The sequence below is a fragment of the Podarcis melisellensis genome (genome assembly GCF_964234715.1).
Source record: "Podarcis melisellensis genome assembly, chromosome: 2".
In the NCBI taxonomy this organism is placed as follows: Eukaryota; Metazoa; Chordata; class Lepidosauria; order Squamata; family Lacertidae; genus Podarcis; species Podarcis melisellensis.
Genome location: NC_138529.1, coordinates 91,904,030 through 91,929,210, shown reverse-complemented (window position 1 = coordinate 91,929,210; position 25,181 = coordinate 91,904,030). Strand labels below are relative to the sequence as shown.

At 40.9% G+C, this 25,181-nt stretch overlaps 1 protein-coding gene across 6 annotated transcripts in view; it reads left to right on the top strand.

The window, feature by feature from the left end:
• The first annotated feature begins 2,052 nt into the window (after positions 1 to 2,052).
• Positions 2,053 to 25,181, top strand: part of CNTN6 (contactin 6) — a 196,966-nt gene continuing 173,837 nt past the window's right edge. For 4 of the 6 annotated variants that reach the window (XR_014165831.1, XM_081901480.1, XM_081901485.1 and 1 more), the window contains exon 1: positions 2,221 to 2,584. The gene's annotated coding sequence lies outside the window, so the exon portion shown is untranslated. Of the gene's footprint in view, positions 2,149 to 2,220; positions 2,585 to 2,930; positions 3,034 to 25,181 lie in introns of those variants that run through there. The other 2 variants (XM_081901481.1, XM_081901482.1) reach the window with 2 other exon arrangements.

Below are 25,181 nucleotides of genomic sequence, written 5' to 3'. Positions count from 1 at the left end.
TCTGAGTAGACCACCTGAGAACCAGACAAACATTCCCTTGAAACCTATGACGGAAGACAGGTAAGACACAAATGCAAGAAAGTACATGCATACATACATACATACATATTACATCAATAGTATGGGGTTGGCTAACCTTGGGGCAGATGTTGCTATATCCATGCTGACAGAGGCTGGTGGGAATTGCTGTCCCCATACAACCTGGCACACCAAAGAGGGGCCACCCCTGACACAATGCAATAATACTGAAAATGATCACCCATAGCAAATGCTTGTTGCTGCTGTTGTTGTTTAGTCGTTTAGTCGTGCCCGACTCTTTGTGACCCCATGGACCAGAGCACGCCAGGCACTCCTGTCTTCCACTGCCTCCCGCAGTTTGGTCAAACTCAGGCTGGTAGCTTCGAGAACACTGTCCAACCATCTCGTCCTCTGTCGTCCCCTTCTCCTTGTGCCCTCCATCTTTCCCAACATCAGGGTCTTTTCCAGGGAGTCTTCTCTTCTCATGAGGTGGCCAAAGTATTGGAGCCTCGGCTTCACGATCAGCAAATGCTTACCAGCATGGAAATTCCTCTCTTGCACAGCATCCAAGAAGACTCACCGATTTTAGCTTTGACAACCATCAAAGAAACCCAAAAGACATTGACAGTTGCCCCTATATAAGCCCTTGGCAACAATGGGATGTTATAGGGTTGCATTTTAACTTCTCATTATATTGGATTGGAGCTGAAGCCTTCGTCTTTGGACTGTTCATGTGTTTCACTTTCTTTTTCCTATTTGCTTTCCTATTTGCTTAGGATTAGGATGGAACAGAAAGTGAGTAGATTCTCCCTCCTTGAAAAGTGAGGAATGGCTCCCTGATTGTTTATACATAGCGCATAAAGGATACTGGACACCCATTATCAGCTAAGCACAAAGATTGTGAGCTTTGGTGTCCAAACTGCCTCTAAGTTGTATGGCACCTTCCCAGCACAAATTCCTCCACAGAATGAAGACTGCCATCGATGCAATGAATTTGGAGGATCCTGTCTCAGGAGAAGTAGGGATTTTGAAGGAATTTGACAGGATTTTGATAAGATTGTCAACATTTCTGAGGGTGGGGTTGTTGGTTTGTTCTGTAGAAGTGACACCTTTACACTTGACAGAATTTCACTGCTTCTATATTTTTTCAGAGCCATGGAACCATGAGCAAGGGAGAATGATGTGATGCTTAAACACAACCACCCACACCCACCCACCACCTACTACCAATTGTACAGACTTGTTTCTGTACAATTCTATATAATTGCATTGTTAAAGATCTATATGCAACTTTCAGTATAAGGTTATACAATAAATACTATACTATACTATACTATACTATACTATACTATACTATACTATACTATACTATACTATACTATACTATACTCAGGGCTCCCCCCCCCCCAATCAGAGCTCACCAGAACTCAGTTCCAGCACCTCTCAGGTGGGCGCTATTGCCATTATAAGATAACAAGGGAGGCGTTTACGGTGAGTTCTGCCAACTCTTTTTCTAGAAAAATAGCACTGACCGGACTATATATTATATATGTAATATAAGGAGAGCCAGAGTGGTGTAGTAGTTAGAGCACTGGACTAGGAGCTGGGAGACCAGGGTTCAATTCCCCGCTCAGCCTGGAAGCTCACTGAGCGACCTTGGGCCAGTCACTGCCTCTCAGCCTAACCTACCTCATAGGGTTGTTGTGAGGATAAAATGGGGAGCAGGAAAACCATTAATGCCATCTTGAGCTTGGGGTAGAAAGGTGACAAATAAATAAATATAACTAATATGGGAAGCATGTCAGTATGCTACTGTATTATTTAGACAAGAACATTATCACATACACACATCATACTGTATATAAAACAGGTAGAGATATAATACAAGATAGATACACGCACCATAGTAGGATTAAATATTTAATGAGAACTGGAGTATTGCTTTATTTTAGATACATGCTTGGCAAACCTAATCCTTTATAGTGAACAGGGCAGGTTTATGAACAGGGACCAGGCAAAACCCTCCCTGTTCCTGTTAGAAATTTAATACATTAGTTAGTGACCCAGATTTCAAGACGAGAAGGAGCTTTTTAATACCTGGCAGGAGCTCACATCTGTGTGGAAAAAATGGTAAGAACATTTGATCTATCATGCTGAGGGTGTGACATACAGCTTTGTGTTCTCTCTCTCTCTGTGTGTGTGTGTGTCCTTGTATTGCAAGGGAGCCAAGTAGAGAACTAATTTGAAAATGTGTAGGATTTTTGGATCCCTGCATTCCAAGCGCTAGCCACATTTTTGTCCCTGTGCCCTAATGGTGTGGGTCCTTGTCGTGGATGCTGTGGGAAAGCCATGCCTTTCACAGTTAATCCCAGCCAAGAGATAGAGGATGCTCAGCGGATAAAAGGCTTGCAGTCCCAGCTGGGGAAAGAGTTCCATTATTTCCCAGCTGCATAGGACATTCTGCACGGCTCGGTTTTGCCTGGATGAGCAGTGTGGCTTTCCGAGAGCTTGTAGCAGTTTGGCAGAAAACTGCAAAAGATCCTGAGACGTTTGGCTGCTAAGATCTGTAAGTACAAAATTGGGCTGTCTGTTGCAATGTGAATAATGCTGGAAGGGAAGCTTCATTTTCTTTTGTCTCTCCAACACTCCCCCCCCCCCGCCGCCTTGTAGTGATTTGCATTAGCATAAGAGAGATAGAGAATAAAGGAGACTGACTGATTCCCCTTCTCTTTATCTTTAACCATTGCAATTTATAGAGAAAGAGAAGGGTCTGCTGCGTTTCTCTTAAATCTGTGTTCATGAGAGGGGGAAAAGAGGGTGCTGATACCCAGACACCAGAATAGGCATATTTCTGAGTATCTTCCGACAGCTCTTGTGTGTGTGTGTGTGTGTGTGTGTGTATCTGTGTGTGTGTGTGTGTTGGTGTGCCCGTGTGCAGCATTTAATGGGTAGCACACAGGATGACAGTGCTGATTTTAGCACTTGCACATGGCTTTAGACCCTCGCGTTTAAAAGGTAAGGAAGATCACAGTGGCTTGTTTCATTTTCCAACTGTTCCAACATATGCAAAGCACTAAATGTCTCTTTTCAGCTCATTTCACTGAGTTTCAAGGAGGAAGTATCCTCACTAGGAGAGTGCTCAGTGGATCTTTTCTTTTCTTTTTTGTTGAAAGATTCAGACCAGAAAACAAAATGTCAAATTAAAATGAACTGAAGTTCATAAGGCGGGGGATTGGTGTGGTTGTTTTTTTCCCCACTTAGAGATCAATAAGTTGTGTTTCTGTCGCTTCATTTGTATGCTAGATGAGCTGTTGTATGTTATGAAAAGTTTGGAATGCTCACAGTACCAGAAACTAGAAGATGTGTGTGCATTTTATGCCAAAAGTGCAGTGCTTGATGGAGCAGTTTGTGGTTTCTGCAAGTGGGTGTGATAAAGCCTTCTGTGTGGATTCAGACATTTGTTACTTCTTTAAATAGTCTTGCCTTTCAAACACATCATTTAGTGCACGGTGAACAGTATAAGGCAGGGATAAGTCAATGTAGTGCCCTCCCAAATGTTGTTGGAGCCCCTGCTATCAACCCCAGCCATTTTGGCCAGGGGTGGTCCAAGTTCTAATCCAGAAACCTCTAAGGGGCACCATGTTGGCTGTCCCTGATATAAGGGCCTTAAGACACGTGAGCTATCGAAGGCCAGGTCAGTGGTCCTGTTCATTGGCATAACCTCACTGACTTCAGAATTGCAGAAAAGGTGTGGTCGTTTATATGCTGATTAAGAAGCTCCCTTCATTTAGTGCTGAACTGCATCGAACTTGCCGATGAGGCAAATACAAAGGTGTGTCCTGTGAGTTGGGAAGAGCGGGAAGCAGCAGGGAGCTTCAGACAGAGCCCTAGAATATTGTTTTTTAATGCATCCATCATTTATTTATTAACTAAAGAGAACTACATTTTTGCATGCATTTCAAAAAGGGTTTCCATTGCAAAAAATAAATAAATAAAAATTATTTATTTTTCTTGGTTACCAGGAGATAGAGGGTCCGTTCTCAAAGAACTGTAGTTTTAGCCATTTGTATCATGTGGGAAGAGGAAAGGGGGGAGAAATTAAAGTAACCCGTGAGAGAGAGAGAAAGGGAGAGAGAGACTCTACCACTGAAATGTCCACTTGGAATGCTGAGCATGAAGGCAACACAGCCACAATATATCTTCATCAGTGAGAAGCAGCTGCCTCTGCTTTGGTGTTCAGTGGCTTCATGTAAATGATTCAAGGCTCTCATTCTACACAAAATCTAGGTGTTGTTTTTTTAAATACACACTGAGCCACATTTCATGATGATGATGATGCTTTTGGTGTGTGCAGAAACTATAGGTTGCATCAATATTTGGTGTGTGAATTAGAATTTGAGCTGGGGCGGTGTGAGTGTACCCATTGGCTGGTGGAGGAAGAGGAGTGTGGAGGGAGTGCCCCCCCGGTGGAGTGCCATTGTGGCTGCCCCCTGGCTGCGCTGGGCGGCATGCCCCCAGGACACGTGCCATGCCCCCAGGACATGCGCCAGCCCCGCCCCCACCTGCTCTCCCCCCTCCGTCACTGGGTATACCTAAGAATGTGAGGTAACTAAAGTTCCTCTGCTTTCCCTCCCCAAACCAACAAGAACCGCAAAAGCCTTGCTGCTATGTCAAACTATGTCACGGGGTAGGATAATTCCCAGAGGTATTCTGGGTTGTGGCAGCGGGCAGATGACTGCCCTCATTCGGCTTCTACGAAAGGGAGGTTTAAAGAATATATAGCCCATCATTATTGCCCTAGAAATTACGGAGAGCAAAAGAGAAGCCCAATATGAGTGTTGCCGCCAGCAGTTTATATAGAAACTCACCACAAGCTGAATTAATGGTTAAAAAACAACTTTCTGAGGAGGCCCGGGAGCCTGCGTGGAGTAGTAACCAACTTCTCCATCCAGTACACACCTCTGAATCAGAACTTCAGAAGCTGGCCTAGTGAATTACAACTGCTTGTCTTAAATGGGCTGCCTGCCATATATTTAGTTGACAATATATGATTATTTTTTTAATGAACTGCTCTGAGGTTGGTTGGTTTTTACAAATTACAAACGGGGCTAATAATTGCTTCTGTTGTGTGACATACTCTTTCCGCTGCTTAGGTAGAATTTTCTTTCCTACCTTGAGTGAGTGTTGGTTATATTTTCTGCTGTCTCTGGAGAGTCATGTGATGACAGTTATTCTCCCTGTGGTTCTTGTGCCATTACCTCTTGGACAGTCTTGCTGGGGTACCCAAACTAGTTATGGTTTCATCCCTCTCAGCTTCTCCCTATGGCTCATCTGCTCTTACAGCTGCAAAAGTGACTCTGGGAGTAAATCTTCGGTGTCTGCAATTTCATCTTAGTGACTGTTCGCTTTCTACTTGTACTCTGTATGACCTGAGATATCCTGAAGTCTCTGAGACTGTTCCAGGGTGTCATTGGCTGCCTTGGCTTTGAATCATTACATTTGAATTTCTGAGGAGTGGGCTCAGTATTTTGGCTTTTTATCATAGAATTTCTGTTTTTTTCTTTTTTGACAATCCAGCTTTGTTTCACCCTGTGATGATCTGCCGCTCTAAGCTTCAGAAATGAGTCTTTGGCAGGTATCCTGGATTTGAGCCTTCTTCTCCTTAGCATTTGAGCAGGCAAGTATCCCAATTCCATGGGTAGTTTAGTCACCCATAGTATGGATCTTGTCAATGTTGCTTGACATTGGTCAGTATCTACTTTGCAGTTTGAACACATTTCTCTGCCAGAGCATTGGATTGTGGGTAATATGGACTGCTGGTAGTGTGCATCAAACCCCACTCTTTTGCAAATCCATGGGATTCTTCAAATTGGGATCCATTGTCAGGAAATAATTCATCACAAATGTCAGGCCTTGAGGGTCCTGCCTTTGTCTGGTTTGTTATAGCACTGGATGAGGTGTTTTTCAATTACTTCAATGTAACAGCTACAGTATAATAATCAACGACTAGCAAGTAATGCTTTCCTTCCAGTTCAAATAGTTCTGTAGCCAGTTGCTGTCAGATTCTGCGGGACATCTCCTTAATTATCATGGTTTCTTTGTTCTGTTTTTGTTGTTTTGAACAAGTACAACTGTCTCCAACCATCTTCTGTTCATGCCAGGCTAGTAGAGCATATCCCTTGCTCTTCTCTTGCACAATACCATCCCAAGGTGTCCTTTGTGGACTCTTTCCAGCTTCTCTGGAATTGCTTTTGGCATCATTTTCTATTGTTCGTTTTGTCTTATCATTCCAGAATTTTCTTATAGCCAAAGGAACTTGATGCCTCTTGCTAAACCACCCTCTACTTATCTCCTCTAGCTTTCAAGATATTCATTACATTCTCTCTCTTCTTTCTGCATTATTTCTTCTAGGTTTTTTTGTGTGGATGCAGGCAGGTGTTGTGATGTCATGTGCACATGTTCTTCTAAGTTTTCTTTTCTTCTCATTGACAGTGTCCACACAGTTGTGTGAGAGCAGATCAGCTATGGTTATTCTTATGTTGCACTGTTGCAGTTTTAAGATCATGTGCTGAAGACTTGGTGGAGCAGAAGTTAGAGGTTTTTTTAGTTTGCTTCCGAGGGATTTGTGATTGGTTTCTGCAGTTTCAAATTACCCATAAATGGTGCTGATGAAATTTCTGACACCTAGCAAGGGTAGCAAATAGTTCTTTTTTGATTTGGGCATAATTCTAATGAATAGGTATTCATGCACTTGGAGTATGCACCACAGGAAGCCCTTCCTGCAGTGTTGGTATCAGTCTTTCTCAAGAGATTATGGAGCAGTGTGCCACCGAACAGTGCCTAGTGCAGGGTTTTGGTCTGTTTGTTGAGTAATACAGTGGTACCTCAGGTTAAGTACTTAATTCATTCTGGAGGTCCGTACTTAACCTGAAACTGTTTTTAACCTGAAGCACCACTTTAGCTAATGGGGCCTCCTGCTGCCGCCGCACCACCAGAGCACGATTTCTGTTCTCATCCTGAAGCAAAGTTCTTAACCTGAAGCACTATTTCTGGGTTAGCGGAGTCTGTAACCTGAAGCGTATATAACCTGAAGTGTATGTAACCCGAGGTACCACTGTACTCTGAGCTCCAAGCACCCGCTGAAGCAGGCAGATAGTGGAAGGTTGACTGGGGGCTGCCCTGCATAAAGTGGGCAGCACCTGACCAGTGAGACATGATTACCTCTCCCACCAATAAAGGCAGCTTGTGGTGCTCATACCTTATGTCAATCAGGTTGAGCTTATAACCGCTGCCTCCCGTGTTAATTTTGCTGCATTAGCAGCCCCAAAGTGACCTTTCTGGGGCACAAGCCTGGACAGAATATACTCAGGTCTTGGGCTGCCTGGATGGCAAGACCCTCTTCTCAGTCTCACTGATGTGGGCCAAAGGAAAGCAGAACAATACATTTAGCACCAGTTTGGCTGCAAGAGTTTTCGGAAGGAGGCATCTTCCATTCCTGTATGTAGTGGAGAGTTTCCTGCTAACTGCCCCCACTATATGTAGTGCCACGCATCATACCCCATCCCAATCCTAAAGGTATCCCAGTGCCCCAAAGCATTTGGAGGGCTGTAGGGTGCTGCAGATGGAAATGGGGGCAGCAGAAACCTCATTCTGTGAACAATCACTCTGTTCTGTTCATGGAAGGGAAGTTGAGATCCAAGGCATAATAAGGAGGTGGGAGTAGTTTCCAACATAACTTGCATACGTTCAAATGTCTATGTCTGTGCCTTCAAAGGTACATGTGCAGGTATTGTGACTTAAGCCTCTGCTTGCACCATTGCAGCACCTAAATGTGGATAAGAGGAAGCTGTAAGTTTCAAAGCAGAATAAGAGGTTCTTAAACATGACACTAGAAAAATCAGTCTTGGAGAAGGCCACATAAAGGCTTGGCCAAGAAGAATGCAGTCCACTATTGACTATTTCATATTGTCCAATATTTGGCTCAAGCAAATGTTGGATCCCAAGCGTCTCTAAAGCAGGTTTCTAATAGCTGCATGCAATGAAGATGTTTACATATGCTGTACTTGATTTACCCCCTCCCATAATCTATGTTACTTTCCTTTGAATTCATTAAAGAGACTGCTTTGCATAGCTTTAACAGATCTCATAAAGTTTCTTGTATCATCCTGAACTGGCTGCTTGAATTGGACTAATTATAGATGAATTGGAGTTTTCAGCATAAGCTCAGCTTCTCAGGATTATACATTGTAGCTCTTTCCAATCACATTTGGATAAACTAAATGGGTATTAGCACTGTTAATAAAAGACCTGTTCCTTCTCCCTGGCCCATGGCTTCTAATCCCCTGACTAATAAAACAGTCAAATCCCATTCTCTCATGCTCTCTGTTAAATTATCTCTTCTTTACCCATATGCTACTGTTTCCAGCGAATTCTCCCACCACAAATAATTTTAGCCTTTTTAATAGCTTGCCCCATGAGTATCACCATCTTCACAGACACATATTCTTTCAGCATGGTGTTGTTTTAGCGAGGGTGATTTATTGTGTGTGATTTTTACTTCCTAAAAACAACAAAGCAACAAAGGGATAAAGAATAAAAGGGAAACCACAGTCATCTAATATCTGTAGTTGTCAGAAAGGGGAGTCATCCCCCCCCCAAGATATCTTTGTAGCATAGATTTGTCTCCTTGTTTAATTAGGGGAGATCTGTCACAAAATTGGACTGTGTATCTGTTCTGCTTTCTTTACATCTAATAATTTGAATTTTGTTTTCATTTCCATCACAACTATTTGTGTATAGCTTCCTACAACATGCAGACTCTGTGCCTGTGAGTTTAAATGTGTCCTTATTTTCATGTTAATACGGAACTAAGCTCTACATTTGCATATGTACACATAGGATAGACCGGTGCTATTTTTCTAGAAAAAGTGGTGCCAGAACCCATCACAAACATTTTCCTTGTTCTCTTAAAATGGCAATGACCTGAGAGGTGCTAGAACTTAGTTCTGGTGAGTTCCCACTGGAAAACAAAAGCCCTGGGATAGACTCACATGACCATTTCCCCCAATATGGTGCCATCCCCTCTTAAAGTGATACCTTTCTGCATCCCAGAAATAGTTCCACACCAGTTTGAATCATTGTCCCAACCCATGTTTGAACATCTGTAGACATCAATATCCTGAACATGAGTTGACCTAGTTCATATTCCATCTGCCATATGGTTGCCTCAAGAGCTTGGGGCAAGTGCAGGTAATATCACAGATATCTGTACCTTACTATGTAATGGTAGACTGAACAGCTTCCTTAATTGAGAAGACTCACTTTGGGTCTAAATCATGTGCTATTCTGTGTGTATAGTTTTATATTATGTGAAGTAGCATTCAGGAATGAAATTCTGTCCCCCACCCCACCCCACCCCAGAAAGTCTGATCTGGTATAGTCTGTTAAGGAATCTTAATAGAATCTTCACAAGACTTTGCAGAACAGGAAGGTTTGCTCCAAAATGAAATGTAATATGGATCTGATCAGGTCACCTGTAGGCAGTTAGGGCAGCGTTTCTCGGTATTGCGGGCACCCTGTGCAATGATAGCTTTTTAGCACTTCTTGTGCTGAAATCCAAATCAGTTCAATCTCGGCTGTGCTTGCTCTACTTGCATGTCTCTCTGTGACAGAGAGAGTATGTGTGTGTAAAGCAAGATATCATTAATATCCCTTAGCTTTTTTTCTAGGAGAAGATTCTGGGGTTATCAGATTCGCACTGCGGGATCTGTATGGATTTCTTATAAGTGGAAGGAAATCGGGTTACTGCAGCGTTCTGGAAGATGGGAGTACGTTCTTTACTTTTCATACCAGATAATGTGCCTACAGCCTGTTTCTTTATAAAAAAGATCAAATTGAGAAAGATAGTCAGAAACACTGCCAGATTTATTCATTCTTCTTGGCAGCATTCCTATTAAGAAAGATGGAAAACAGCAGAGTTAAGAGAAACAAAAACTCATTCTGCCAACCAAGAGAAGTTGCCACTATTCACAGAGGGAGCAGCAAAACCCCGAAGTTTAATAAAGGCAGCCAAGTTATTTTTGGTGGAATGCCAGTCTGCTCTTTTATTGAGTTTCATCCACATTGTTCTATGTTCAAATATAGATGAATGACAAACTAGTTATTTCGGTTATTAGTGTGTGCTTGCTTCACAGATTGCTTATCTCTTTTCTATTCCATACATCTACCGTGAAAAACGCTTACAGCTTTTATTTCAAAAGATTTGAACACAGGTCTCACTGGTTCAATATTCTTGCTGCTAAGCACTATACCCAACTAAGTTCTTCTCAGAGTAGAATTAATTAGTCATGCTTATTAATTCCAGTGGGTCTACTCTGAGCAGGACTAGCACTGGCTACAATATTTTATGTTCAGGTGCAAATTTCAGGAAACAACAACAACAAAAATTATCTGAACAGTGTGTCATTTCTGAGCTCTTAAAACACCAAATATTCCCAGGAAGTACACACGGACGTATCTGTTTGACTAGCATGGAATCAGGATTATTGAGTTTATTTATTGCAGCTGTATCCTATCTTTCCTCCAAGGAGCTCAAGGTGGCATACATGTTTCTCCTCCTCCCCCCTTTATCATTGCAGCAAGGATGCAGGTGGCGCTGTGATCTGAACACTGAGCCTCTTGGGCTTGCCTATCAAAAGGTTGGTGGTTCAAATCTGCGTGACAGGGTGAGCTCCCATTGCTCTGCTCCAGCTTATGCCAACCTAGCAGTTCGAAAGCATGCCAGTGCAAGTAGATAAATAGGTACCATTCTTGCAGGAAGGTAAACGGTGTTTCTGTGCCTTCTGGCTTCCATCACAGTATCCCTTTGCCCCAGAAGCAGTTTAGTCATGTTGGTCACATGACCCAGAAAGCTGTCTGTGGACATACACTGGCTCCCTCGTCTTAAAGTGAGATGAGCGCTGCACCCCATAGTTGCCTTTGACTGGACTTAACCATCCAGGAGTTATTTACCTTTACCTTTATCGTTGCAACAGCCCTGTGAAGTAGGTTAGGCTGAGAGGCTGTGACTGGCCTAATATCATCCAATGAGTTTCACGGTTGGGCGGGGATTTGAACCCTAGTCTCCAAGATCCTAAACCAACACTTTTACCACTATACCATACTGGTATAGTTGGAGTACTTGGACTAGTTCAAGAGTGGATAAACTTTTTTTCTGTTGAGGGGCAATCCTTTTGGGGTTGCATGCCAGTGGTGGGTGGTGCTAGAGCAGATGATTGACACAACCAGAAAAATAAATATTGTGAATTAGATTTCAGAATGAAGATCTGCTCCAGTTTTCATCCTGGCTACTTCAGCTTAGAACTCTGAAGCCTAAGCAGGTCTAATCAGAAGGAAGTCCCTTTTGATTTTGTGAGGTTACTCTCATATATATATGATTGCTGATTGGATATTCTTTAAAAAAATAATAATAAAACTGATCACTATAGACGTGGGGCATCATACAGGTAGGTTAGGACTGTTGTGCACACTGGCCAGATTGCAGGATGCCTGTCTTTAGACAATATCAACTTTGGTGTGAACCAGCACAACTTGTCTTATATGTTCAGTTGTGTGGTCACATTCACAGCCATGTGAACCTACTGCATATATTACATCTTTTTTGTTATTCACTTTTAAAAGAATGTAATTCTTGCTTCAGGATCAAATTCAGATCAATATGTATCCGATCTCCAGTTTTAATAATAGGCTATGGATTGTTGTCCACTATATAATTGGTCCTGAAATTTCTCTGTGGTTTTTGTTACTGAAACACTAAAGGTCCCTGTGTTCTAAAGTTGGAGTTTATGTGACTAGGGCATAACAAGGAATAATCTTTTGTACATACTATGTTAGAAATTAAATTACCCTTTAAGCAAGCCATTAATCATGTTGAAGCAGTCTAATGAGACTGAAATAAAGAGAAAGAAATAGCTGGGCCAACTTGATGCCACAATGAATCAATATCATTTTATCAAGATTATTTTTGCCTATTCCCCCTCCCCTTTACCTCTCAAGTAACATATTGCCAAAGAGGGAGTTTCTTACATACCCTGTTCCACTAAATAGGCTTAATAGCAGCTACGGGTCTCATTCCTTATTTCTTCTGCCCCTTACCCCTTCAGCTCCTTTTTCGTCATTGCTCATCTGAATGGGGTGGTCCTTCTTGAAGGATAAAAGTCTGATGGTGACCATAAGCTTCAGGTAGGCTTCTGAGTCACAGGTGGTAGGTCCCAAGCTACTTACTGCCTTTTTTTATATAACAACCAGCACATTGGACTGGGACCAAGAAACAAATCAGCAACTAGCATAGCTGTTTAAGCACTGCTGAGCTATGTTTCCTAAAGGCTAAAGCTGGACCTACCAGATGCAGACCCAATAGGTAGCACCACATACATCAACTGGAAATAACCTAATCAAGTTCAAGGGCATGGAAAACTATAACCAGGTTATATCTGTCCAGGAAGCGCTAGGATGTTCCAGCCTTAGTTGGATAGGGTGACTGGAGCCAGCAACAAAAGTTACCTTCCAGAAGTTGGCAAGCAAGGTGGAGGCCTTAAAAATTATTTCCATGGCAAGAGTTCCTCCACTGGGAAGATTATGTGAGATCTTGTGCAGCCTTCATGAAATCTCAGATGACCCCTTCATACAGCCCCCTCCTTTTCCATTTGTTTGTTTTCCTGCCATCTGTGCAAAGCTGCAATCATGTACCAGTAAGTAAAGCACATGTAAGTTTCAGGTCTACTGTATATCCCTACCACCACATCTCTCCAGTCTCCATGCATGCAGGCAAGCAGGAGGGATTATCACAGTTCAAAGGTTCACCCAAGGCAGGCAAAAGCACTCAAGAAAGGTGCAGGTCAGGGGTGGTGAGGGCAGTAGCTTAGGAGAATTGGGCATGGGCTGGGTCAGGTGCCATGTACTGGATAGAGAAGCCCAGAGGGGGTTTTTCAAACCCTGAGCTAGAGGTATTCCATGTGCTATAGATGCTACTTCAGTGTTACTTTTAAGCATGTGGAAAACTGCAATGTGTTGTTACAATTAAGGTTACCAGATTTTTTCCCAATAAATCCGAGGATACTTTTCAACTTCCTACTAAATAGATACATTTTTTCAGGGGACTGATTTGTAAATCCGGGGATTGTCCCCAGGAAATGGGGATGTCTGGTAATGTGCCATCCTAATATCCAAGTAGTGAGAGACTCCAGGGGGTCCTGTGCTTACCCAGGGCTCAGTTTCCTTCAAATGAAGGTCCATGGACACTGTAGTGTCTTTAGGATATATGATTTTTTATTTACACACATATACAAGCTGAGCAAAGGATGGAGGGGCTCACTGCATTAACACTCCCATAGATCATGTTTCCCCTTTAGGTTTCCAGGGGACCCCCAAATTCCAGTACAGAGCAAGACATGCCTCTCTCCCAAGCTTCCATCTCTCATACACAACAGCTCTGACTATTGTTCTATATACCTGCCAGGTGCTTAGGGGTGGGAAAAAAGCAATTTGTTCTTTGGCACAGAGCAACTTCTTTGCAGATGCTCTGGAGGAGGTTGGTACAGCCAACCAAAACCATTACCTTGACAAAGGAGTATATATATGAGCCAGTAATTTGGCTTACTTCTATTCAATATGATGTTTTGAACAGTGCACGAGTACCTATTATATCACATTTTTTGAGGTTCATATCCTTCCTTTTTGTTTCCTGCTGTCACTCCAGCATGAAGGATGATCATTTGGACATCCTGAAGAGGATCAGATATGTCAGAATTATTTCTGTATGCTACCAGGCCATTTGCTATGCTAATGGCGCTTATAATGCATTACAGAACAATATATAATGTGCATTGTCTCCATAAGGACATATATTTCAAAAGAAGGAAGTGCTAGTTTTATTTAGGCTAGAGGATCAGTCTTGGTAAATTTTCTATCTGCAGTACATCACTCTTTAGTAAACTATTAGATGGAAACATACTGCATTTTAAGCAAGGGAAATGGCAAGAATTTCTAGGGGATATGTCCCATTTAAGTCTGCTTGGTGTCACTAGAACATTACAAACAAGCTGTGATGAACAAAAAAATCTAGTTCTATGCTTCTTCTCAACTGATCACAGACTGCATATCTTCATTATTAAAGCTGGCTGAATCAATAAAACAGATTTTGTGTTCATTCTCATAACGTTATTTTTGTTCCTTTCTCGTGTGTTTTCATAAAGATTTATTTCTTGTACATATGGTTCACATCCTCCAATGGTCTCAATCTATTTTCAAGTTTGAGAAGATCCTCAACTGTTCTTTTTTATGGTCAAATTGATCATGCACTGACTAGAAGAGTTATGTACTATAAAATCAGGATTTCTGTACAAGCTGCTGAAAGGAAATTTGGGCAGCTTTTGAATTATGAAATCTATCCCCTCCCCTCCACACACTCACATGCACACAAATATATGGTGGCTCATTGATTCTGTAATGGAGTGGGGTGGAACACTGATCTCTCTCTCTCTCTCTCTCTCTCTCTCTCTCTCTCTCTCTCTCTCTCTCTCTCTCTCGACAATACCTGGAGCTTAAAGTGAGAACTTCTCTTCCTCTTTGTGGTTTCTCATCTGGTATGCTCCCTGTGTCCTTGGGTAGGCATTGTGGAGCTGTAGGTGTTTGGCTTTTCAGGTGAATCTGGCTCAGTGAAACATGTCTATGAATTCCTTGGCAAGGGTTCACAGCCATCAGCAGAAACCTGGTTCTGCTCTTCACTTGTTAGGAAAAACCTTTCTGAAAACCAGATCACACTCTTCCTTCCATGAGCCTTAAGGGTGGGGCCGTGGCAACTACACTGTCTAACAAATCTCCACAGGGAACTGACTATATATACTAGAGCTGTTGCATTCAGCTCTGACAACTGGTTGAGTACTGTATAATTTTGACAGGGCCTGGGTCTCTTATCAAATACATTGTGGGGTCTCAGAAAATCACATTACAAGAAATGGAGGGAGCAAATGCTTCAGACCTCACTCCCCTTAAACCTTTTTGGGGTTATTTAAGTCTACCATCTTAAACTAAATTTGGTGGCTATTCCCTGCAATGAAGATGTTTTAGTGTTCAAAGTTAAAAAACACACAAAACGCCTCACACACTGGCTCATTGCTCTTCTTGGTCATCCACAGCTGCTGCTGTAGCCATAGATATATTTGCTTATCTCTTGAAATTACCATGGCATGCAAATTGTAACACTACCAACTTGAAATAAATTGGTGACAAAATAGGAATGAACATGAACTTGGAAACTTTCAAGAGAGATTATCAGGGCTAAAGCTTTCATCCGAGAAGAGCTTTATTGATTCAGAAATAAACAGAATATCTAATCAAACCATTTAGCAATGGTTTATGTTTGACAGAAAAATTCTGATGCCCTTTTGGTGATCAGATTGTTAGTTTCTATGTTTGCATTTTATGTTTTTTTCTAAATGTGTAGTCCAATCCTGTGCAAATTTACATGGAAGTAAGCCCACTGTATGCAATGGGACTTACTCCAGGTTCTAGTGAGCATGCGATTTTAACCCATAATAATTATAATAGCCTGTCTTTTATATAGCAGAATTTAAGTATTTTTTAAAAAAATATTTATTGAAGTTTTTAATAAAAGAAATACAAAAATAATAAACAGCGTTGCTTTGTTTTTACAAAATTTCATAACATCTTTAGACTTCCTCACATCCCCCGCTCCCACTTACATCATTAATAAGTTTTTGTCAAGCAAATTATCATCTTATTTTCAATTTTATAACCACTTATTTAAATACACTGAAATAATTCTCCTACAAATTTTGTTTCTCTTAATCTCTCTTATCATCAAATCCTGATCCAATTTAGTGATGGCCAATTATTTATAACCAAGCATCCTTCTTAACATTCCACTAAATCACAATGCTTCTGTAGATAAATCTTGAATTTCTTCCAATCTTCTTTGATCCTTTCTTCTCCCATGTCTCGGATTCTGCCAGTCATCTCCGCCAGTTGCATATAGTCCATCAGTTGCATCTGCCATTCTTCCAGTGTGGGTAGATCTTGAGTTTTCCAGTTCTTAGCGAGTAGTATCCTTGCTGCTGTTGTTGCATACATGAAAAATGTTCTATCCTTCTTTAGCACCTTCTGGTCGACAATGCCCAGAAGAAAGGCCTCTGGTTTCTTGGTGAAGGTATACTTAAATACCTTTTTCAACTCATTATATATCATTTCCCAGAAGGCCTTCACTTTAGGGCAGGTCCACCAGAGGTGAAAAAATGTTCCTTCATTTTCTTTACATTTCCAACATTTGTTATCAGACAAATGGTATATTTTGGCAAGTTTAACTGGGGTCATGTACCATCTGTATATCATTTTCATTACATTCTCCTTCAAAGCATTACATGCAGTAAAGTTCAACCCAGTGGTCCACAACCTTTCCCAGTCTTCAAACATAATGTTATGCCCAATATCCTGTGCCCATTTTATCATAGCCGACTTAACCATTTCGTCTTGTGTATTCCATTTCAACAGCAAGTTATACATTCTTGAAAGTACCTTAGTCTTAGGTTCTAACAATTCTGTCTCCAACTTCGATTTCTCCACCTGGAACCCTAACTTTTTATCACTTTTGAAAATTTCTTTAATCTGAGCGTAGTGTAACCAGTCTCGCACTTTATCCTTCATTTTCTCCATACCCTGCAATTTCCAATTATCTCCGTCTTTTTCTAGCAGTTCCCAATATTTTGGCCAATAGGCTTCCATATTGGGTCTTTTTCGGGCCTTAGCTTCCAAAGGTGAGAGCCACCTTGGAGTTTTATTTTCCAGTAAGTCTTTATATTTTGTCCAGACATTGAACACTGCTTTTCTGACAATATGGTTCTTAAAGGCCTTATTGATCTTAACCTTATCATACCATAAGTATGCATGCCAACCAAAAGCATTGTTATAACCTTCCAGATCCAACACGTCAGTGTCTTCAAGAAGTAGCCAGTCTTTTAGCCAGCAGAAGGCTGCGGCTTCATAATACAACCTTAAGTCTGGCAGGGCAAAGCCCCCTCTTTCTTTCGCATCTGTTAATATCTTAAACTTAATTCTGGGCTTTTTGCCCTGCCAGACAAATTTGGAAATATCTCTCTGCCACCTCCGGAAACACTCCGTTTTGTCCACAATTTGCAATGTTTGGAACAGAAACAACATCTTTGGCAATACATTCATCTTAATAGCAGCAATTCGGCCCAACAAAGAAAGCTTCAATTTTGCCCAGCTATCCAAGTCTCTCTTAATTTCCGACCAGCATTTTTCATAATTGTCCTTAAATAGACTCAGATTTTTGGCTGTTATGTTAACCCCTAGGTACTTTACCTTTTTCACCAATGATAATTCTGTTTCTCTCCGAAACCGTTCTGACTCTGTATCTGTCATGTTTTTCCCTAACACCTTCGTTTTTTGTTTATTTAACTTAAATCCCGCCACCTGACCAAAATCATGTATCAGTTGTAATACTCTTTTCGTACTAGATTCTGGCTCCTGCAATGTCAAAACTAGGTCATCTGCAAAAGCTTTAAGTTTATATTGTTTCGCTCCGACCTGAATCCCCTGCACCAACCGGTCACCTCTGATCAAGTTCAGGAGCACCTCCAAAACTGAAATAAATAACAGAGGGGAAATCTGCAGTTATTCTGCAGTTGGGGTCCATAATACTGGCTTACTTTACACTACTATGATCATATGGCTAAGGTGCTTTAAATACTTAAATTCTATATAGCAGAATTTAAGTATTTAAAGCACCTTAGCCATATGATCATAGTAGTGTAAAGTAAGCCAGTATTATGGACCCCAACTGCAGAATAAAGAATAAAGAAGTAGAGCAACTATTGCCTTGCCTAAAGCCACCCTACTGAGCCTGTGGCCTGGGTGAAATGTGAACTAGGGTCTTTCTGACCACAATGTACTCCCTTAGCTGCTTAAACACACATATAAAAAGGCACAAGCACACATCAGAGAAGTGGAAGATAGCTGCACCTGTAGTGCCTAAACAAACCATTTCCAGGATATATGGAGAAACATTTCAACAGTAATGCTGAAAGACAAAGATTGCATTTGATTTAGGATACATAAATCTTTCCTGTCTTGTTAAAAGATTAGCTATAACCACATCAAACTCTTCAAACAAAGCTCGGACTATTTTAGATTGAGCAAACAGTTTAGAGCAGGAAAGTGATCAGGTGGGGAACGGGTACTTTTCAGTATTGTTGTTGTCAAAAGCTGAAAATTGCTTCTTGATTTAGGGTCCCTATAAAATTGTGCAGAATTGTTTGTAGAGTGAATGAATCCATAAAACCATTGTTCTGTGCATGGTGGATAATTTTACATTTTGAAACATATCCCCATTGTTGATTGTGGTGGTGATGGCGCCACTTTATGAACACTGTAGCCATTTGGAAAGACTAGTGTTATAGAAAAAGTACTGAAGAAACCCATATAATATCAAGCAGTCATTATTCAGAACATAGTTACATGGCTATACTTGCTGGAATGCATCTTGCACTTAGCATGTAATGTAACCTTGCCCAGTGAGTACCAAAGTACCCACAAATCTCTGATGTATTGAAGCATTCAGATATTCATCATTGAACGACAGCCTTAGAAGAGCTTTGTGAAAACACAATGGCATTTGAAATGCCTTTGATGCCAATAACAAAACAACAGAATGTGGGCATTTTTTAGATGTTAACAAAGTAATATGTGGACATTCCAGTCTTTCGCATGATGTGAGGAGTGCCATTATTGTCAAAGAACTTACTTCCAAATATGCAGCCGTAGATTGCATGCAGCCTAAATTAACCAAACATGCCAGATGGAAAAACACCCAAAAGATTCCAGTAAATTAATTGTTTTGCTTTCAATCTATTAACTTAAACCAACCAGGCAGACAGAAAATAAAATAAACTTTTTGGATCCAACTGAATTACATTTAAGTGGTAGACCTTTGTGTTTTAATATCTATATCTCCATAGAAACAAAGAACGTAGCTCAAAATATAAACAAAATTCTGAATATAAATGTAAGTCGGTTCCAGAGACTAATAGGCCCAAGACTTACTCTCCACAAATATACCAAGAACAGAGGTTCCCAAACCTCATGCTGGTGGTCTTCTGTGTGTGACTTGGAAGAAGAGCTGTGGCTGCTCAGTCATAATTGAAGCCTTCCTTTGCACTCTGTGTTGTCTTCCCAGCAACTGGCAAAGCAATGCACAAAGCACTCCCTAGTTGCAGTAGCTGCTGAAGGCTAATAGAATTGACATCACTTCTGGTGGCCCTTCCTGTCCTTTTTCTCTCTTGCTGTTTGTGCATGTCCAGAGTCAGTTCAGGCACAGAGTAAGTCTTTTAAAGCCATGTTTATTTCTCCTCCTCCTCCTCCTCCTCCTCTTCCTCCTCCTTCTTCCTCATTTACCTTCCTTTTACTCTAACGTCCCAATGGCAGGCAACAATATCACAACACAATATGAAAAACAATTTAAAACAACTTCCAATCACAAAAATAAGATGGGTCCTAAAAATACATGCAGCACTTCATTTATTTGTTGTTGTTGTTGTTGTTGTTGTTGTTTAGTCGTTTAGTTGTGTCCGACTCTTCATGACCCCATGGACCAGAGCACGCCAGGCACTCCTGTCTTCCACTGCCTCCCGCAGTTTGGTCAGACTCATATTTGTAGCTTCGAGAACACTGTCCAACCATCTCGTCCTCTGTCATCCCCTTCTCCTTGTGCCCTCCATCTTTCCCAACATCAGGGTCTTTTCCAGGGAGTCTTCTCTTCTCATGAGGTGGCCACAGCATTGGAGCCTCAGCTTCAGGATCTGTCCTTCCAGTGGGCACTCCGGGCTGATTTCCTTAAGAATGGATAGGTTCATTTCTTACCCTGTCACAACTCTTTTTGTTCCTCTCTTCCACCCTCCATGGAATCTTAGAGTGGAAGGGGTCACAAGGATCATCTAGTCCAGCCTTCTTCAAAGTAGGAATCTTTTGCCCAACATGGGGTTCAAGCCCACAACCCTAAGATCTTATAAGAGTCTCACACTTTACTGACTCAGAGATGTTCTTAATGTTACTACAGCCTACAGCAAAAACAAACAACTATGAATTCCACAAATGGCATACTGAGATGGCAGCATTACATTATTCAATTTCTTATTCAAAGCACTCCAACGTGGCCCCAAACTATTCCTTTGTCTCCCTAGCCAATTTTCTTTTATTTGATAACTTTTCAAACAAAGCTATAACCCAAACCATTTTATAACAATACTATTTCATAGCTCCATCCAAATCCAATAACTGGTAGACTTGGTGTGTGTGTGTGTGTGTGTGTGTGTGGTTTTTTTGGGGGGGACGGGGAAATGTAGATGCTGTCAACAAAGAAATTTGATGCCTGAGGCAAAGGGTGAGACAGCTTCTTTCCCTCCCTGCCTCCCAGCTGTATGTACAGAATCCATCAAGCCTGTAGATTAATGTTATTTCTACAGAGGTGATGGGGGAGAATCCTCACAATAACGGCATACACTAGGCTAGCTCTGGGGTGCAGGGGGGCAGACTGTGGAAAACACACAGAGAACTCTGTCTGCTTCAATCCATCAGCATTTGCAGTTGCATCTCAACTTCAAAAACAGCAAGTAGAGCTCTCCCTTCTTATCTCCCAAACACCTAGTAGAATATATTTCAAGTCTTTGCATAAACAGGGATCCAGATTAACCACAGTGATGGGAATCTTTTAAAAACTTACCTGTTGGTCACATATGAGTAACACAGCTAGTGCATGCTTCTCCAGCATTAGCACACCAAGTGTTTGGCTTACAGACTCCTAAACAGGTAACTTTTTTTTAGCAAACCTGGAACTGCAATTGCACCAAATCCAAGTGTGTTCCTCTTCCAGTCCTTTAGCACAGGAGCATGGGACTTTCGGGATCTTGACATGGACAGAGAGGCAGTGGTAAGCACTACACACAGCTGGTTCTGTATGGGGACATCATATTTTTTAAACATGTTTTTCTGCTCGCCTCTGAAACAACACAATCTGCTGCAACTTTAACAATATCACTTTGAACTGGGGGGGAAAATGCTTCACAACATGTCTCCAAAAATATTCAGTAAGACACAAGAGTGTTATCTGTAAGTTTTTCCATATGTTTGGTGACACTTGCTTTAAAATTAGCTACAAAGAACTGCCATTTTGACAAGACAGTCTGTGACAAGTTGTTAAAGAAAGTTATTTATTCTAATATTAATTAGGGGACCCTCAGCCACCCTGCAGCAAGAATGTGAAAGTGAACAGTAAAGTGAACTGTGAAAGGGGCAATTCATCTGCTGGCAATATAATATTGTACTGTATTATAAACATTTATGTAAGACTTTTATATACAATATAATTATTATATGGTATGGTATAGTATTATACACTTATGTAAGACTTTTGAATATCCGCATAGAGTGTTATAGCCCTTACAAAAACCCTTTAAAGAAGATATTCTTTTTCTCATTTTGCAGATTGAGAAGGGGAATGAGTTGAAAAATGAGTTCATGGCAGAGATTAACCTCAACACTGGGACTCTCTAATTTACAGGCTTCTGATTCAGAGGGCTCCCAAATTATTCTAAACATACTCATTTTAACGTTGGAACATATGAAGATGCCTTTATATCAAAATAAAAAAAAAATCCTTCCAGTAGCACCTTAGAGACCAGCTAAGTTTGTGATTGGTATGTGCTTTCGTGTGCATGCACACTTCTTCAGATACACTGAAACAGAAGTCACCAAACCCTTATATATAGTGAGAGGGTGGGGAGGGGTATTACTCAGAAAGGTGGTGGGAATGGGTGATTGGCTGATAGGTGTGGTAAGCCTGTTGATGACTGTTAACAACTGCAATTGGTCCTACAGGAAAAAGCAAGGGGTGAGATAACTAAAATAGCTTTATCATATATAATGAGATAAGAATCCAATGTCTCTATTCAGACCAGGTCTCTCCATGGTTTTAAGTTTGGTAATAAGTTGCAATTCAACAACTTCTCTTTCCAGTCTATTTCTGAAATTCTTTTGTAATAAGCTACTTTGAGATCTTGTATCGAATGTCCTGGGAGTTTGAAGTGTTCTCTGTCTTGTGATTCCTGATGTCAGATTTATGTCCATTTATCCTTTGGCGTAGGGTTTGTCCTGTTTGTCCAATATAGAGAGCTGAAGGGCACTGTTGTGTGGGGTCTGAGTCCAATTTTATGTAAAGGCGGTATTGGAAAGTTGTCTGTGAGCCTCCTGGATGTAATCAGTTTTGTTCATGATGACGGGGTCTCTTCTCTAAAAGAATTAAATGAATTCTTTAGTTTTGGGCATTAAGGCAGGATTTTTTTCCTTTTGCTTAATGGAGGATACTTCCAGGAAAGGGGAGAAAACAGTTTCCCCCCAGGTTTTTTTTAATATAACAAAGGTAAAATCTCTTAGCATGATAGCAGAACCTTTCCATCTAACTTACTGATATAGACAGTAAGTCTAACATCCCCTTAAAAGAGATTTTAAAAGCCTACAATTTGCATCCAACTCTAGCAGAAACTTTAAAAGCTAGAGACATTTCATCTTCTTTGCTTTTCTTTTTATTAAAACGTTTGCTGCATGAAAACCCTCAAATAGCTCTGCTTAAAACTTGGCAGGCTGAATTCACTCTGGAAAGGCTCGCTTGCCTGCACATTTCATCCACTTCTGTAAACAGGGTAGGGAGGTTATGGCTATAGTAGTCAATGGGATGAAACAGTGTTGGATTTAACCAATCAAGTTTGTACCCAGATAATGAATGACGACAAAGTGTAATTCAGTAAATCAGTTTGGCTGCTCCCAAAGGTTACAGATACAAGTCAAATCTTCTGCCTGTCACGTACCTCTAGAGAGAATTTTTCTTTAGTCCTTCTTACTCATCACAGGAAGGTCTGAAGTGCAGGCAGCCCATGAATGGATGGGGAAGTGATGCTTGCATATACACCTTATCCCTCCTTTAAACCCCTACACATTCACTCAAATGCATGAATAGGGCTTAGATACTCTACCAGATCATTTCCACACAAGGTTTGCTCTATAGGAGTTAACCTTCCAGGTGACACAGGCAAGCTTCCTGGGTAACTCATTTCTGCCCACTCTCCATTACTCAGCACTAAATAGTTGGGATATTATGTGGTAATTAAAGCTGAAATCAATAGGTCAGACGATAGGCAGAGGGGAAAAACAAACTATTAATGCAGAATGTAAATCTTCCAATAAAATAAAAGCAATTTGTCATGGGATGCAGCCATCTCAGTGGACCTGATGTCAGGATCAACCCTGTATAGTCTAAAATGCTCAGGCTGAAAACAAGCAATATTTTAAAGGCCATTTCCTCTGAAGTTCTGGAGATTAATGTTTTTCTGGTTGGATCCACTGGCTGAGTTTGTCTGAAAGTGTCTTCAGTGTAATAGAGTCTACCATCACCATGCTTTCAGCAAGCTGGATTTTTCAAACTTGATTAACATGTGGGACTTATTTAGAAGCTGGCACATGCTTTTTTCTTTCTTTTTGATCTTATCTTGCACCAACTTCAGATGTAATCAAAAAAAGGTAAACCCCCCTGCCAAACTATCTTCTTTATATAACTATTAACAAAGACTTCTTTAGAAATTCTATAGTATTATTATTATTATTTACATAGCTCTTTTCATTGCACATAATGCTGACTGACTGTAGTCTAACCCCGCAGTGAAAGCATCCCAGCTAGCAAGAAAATATGTACAGCTACCTAATATTTGGTTTACAGTTCTGCACATCCCAGCTGACAGGTGATTAAAGCTCTACGAGAGTCATCCTCTCCAATGCATAAATGGACTCATTTTTTTTAAGCTCTGTTTTTGCTCAGAGTATTTCCTGGCAATTCTCTGGGGAAATCTGAGACTTAGAATTTGTATTCATGTTGGAATTAAGGCTGCCAGGCTGAAGTTCTGGTGGTTAATAAGCTGGCAGGTTTCCAATTTCTTGTCTGAGAAGCAAAAATTGACCTGCCCACCCCTTCATTTCATTGTTAAAAAAAATGATTTGCAAATAAAGACTATGAGCCATGACTGCAGGTGGTAGAAGTAACACGTGGCCTTTCTGATCCCACTTCTAAGGGAAGGACTCCATTTACAGAAGGCAACTCATTGAAGAAATAACAAAAAAGTAGAGAAAAAATAACTAAGCCCTTAATAATTTGTTATAACACATTTAAATGTTTTATTGGCAGAAAGGAAGTCCCCAGGGCATTGCTAGCTACTGAAAAGATATGGGGCATAACTCCATAGACTAAAATTTGCAAATGATTATTTATCTGCTAGATGCAAATTTTGGCTTTGAAAGTCAACAATTTTGCATCTGAGTAATGCCAGCTAAATTCTTCAGTTAATATACATCACCCCAAATCAGTTCCTTTGTACAGTGGTACCTCAGGTTACAGATGCTTCAGGTTACAGACGCTTCAGGTTACAGACTCCGCTAACCCAGAAATAGTACCTTGGGTTAAGAACTTTGCTTCAGGATGAGAACAGAAATCGTGCTCCGGCGGCGCAGCGGCAGTGGGAGACCCCATTAGCTAAAGTGGTACCTCAGGTTAAGAACAGTTTCAGGTTAAGAACGGACCTCCAGAACGAATTAAGCTCTTAACCCGAGGTACCACTGTACTTCAATTACTCCCAGTTTCCCAACTGATCCTGGTACAATTCCTAATCATCAACATTATCATCACTGATAATAATTAACTTTCTATACCACTCTTCATCCCATACTCAAAGGGTGGCTTACAGCAAGCAAGCAAGCAAACACACACACACCACCTTCCATTCATTATGTCCCCAAATCATCTCTGGATAAAATTGTCTGAAATTAATTTAGTTCCCCAAATTAATGTCTTACCCATAGCCAGTGCTTTTTTTTTCTAAAAAAAATGTTTAGGGGTACTCTCATTTTGACTCAAGAAAATCACCATTTTATAAATAAATACAGTAAATGGATGAAAGTACAAAGATTCACAAAATGTTTAGGGGTATGCGTACCCCTGCTCCCCCCCCCCCGAAAAAAGCACTGCCCATAGC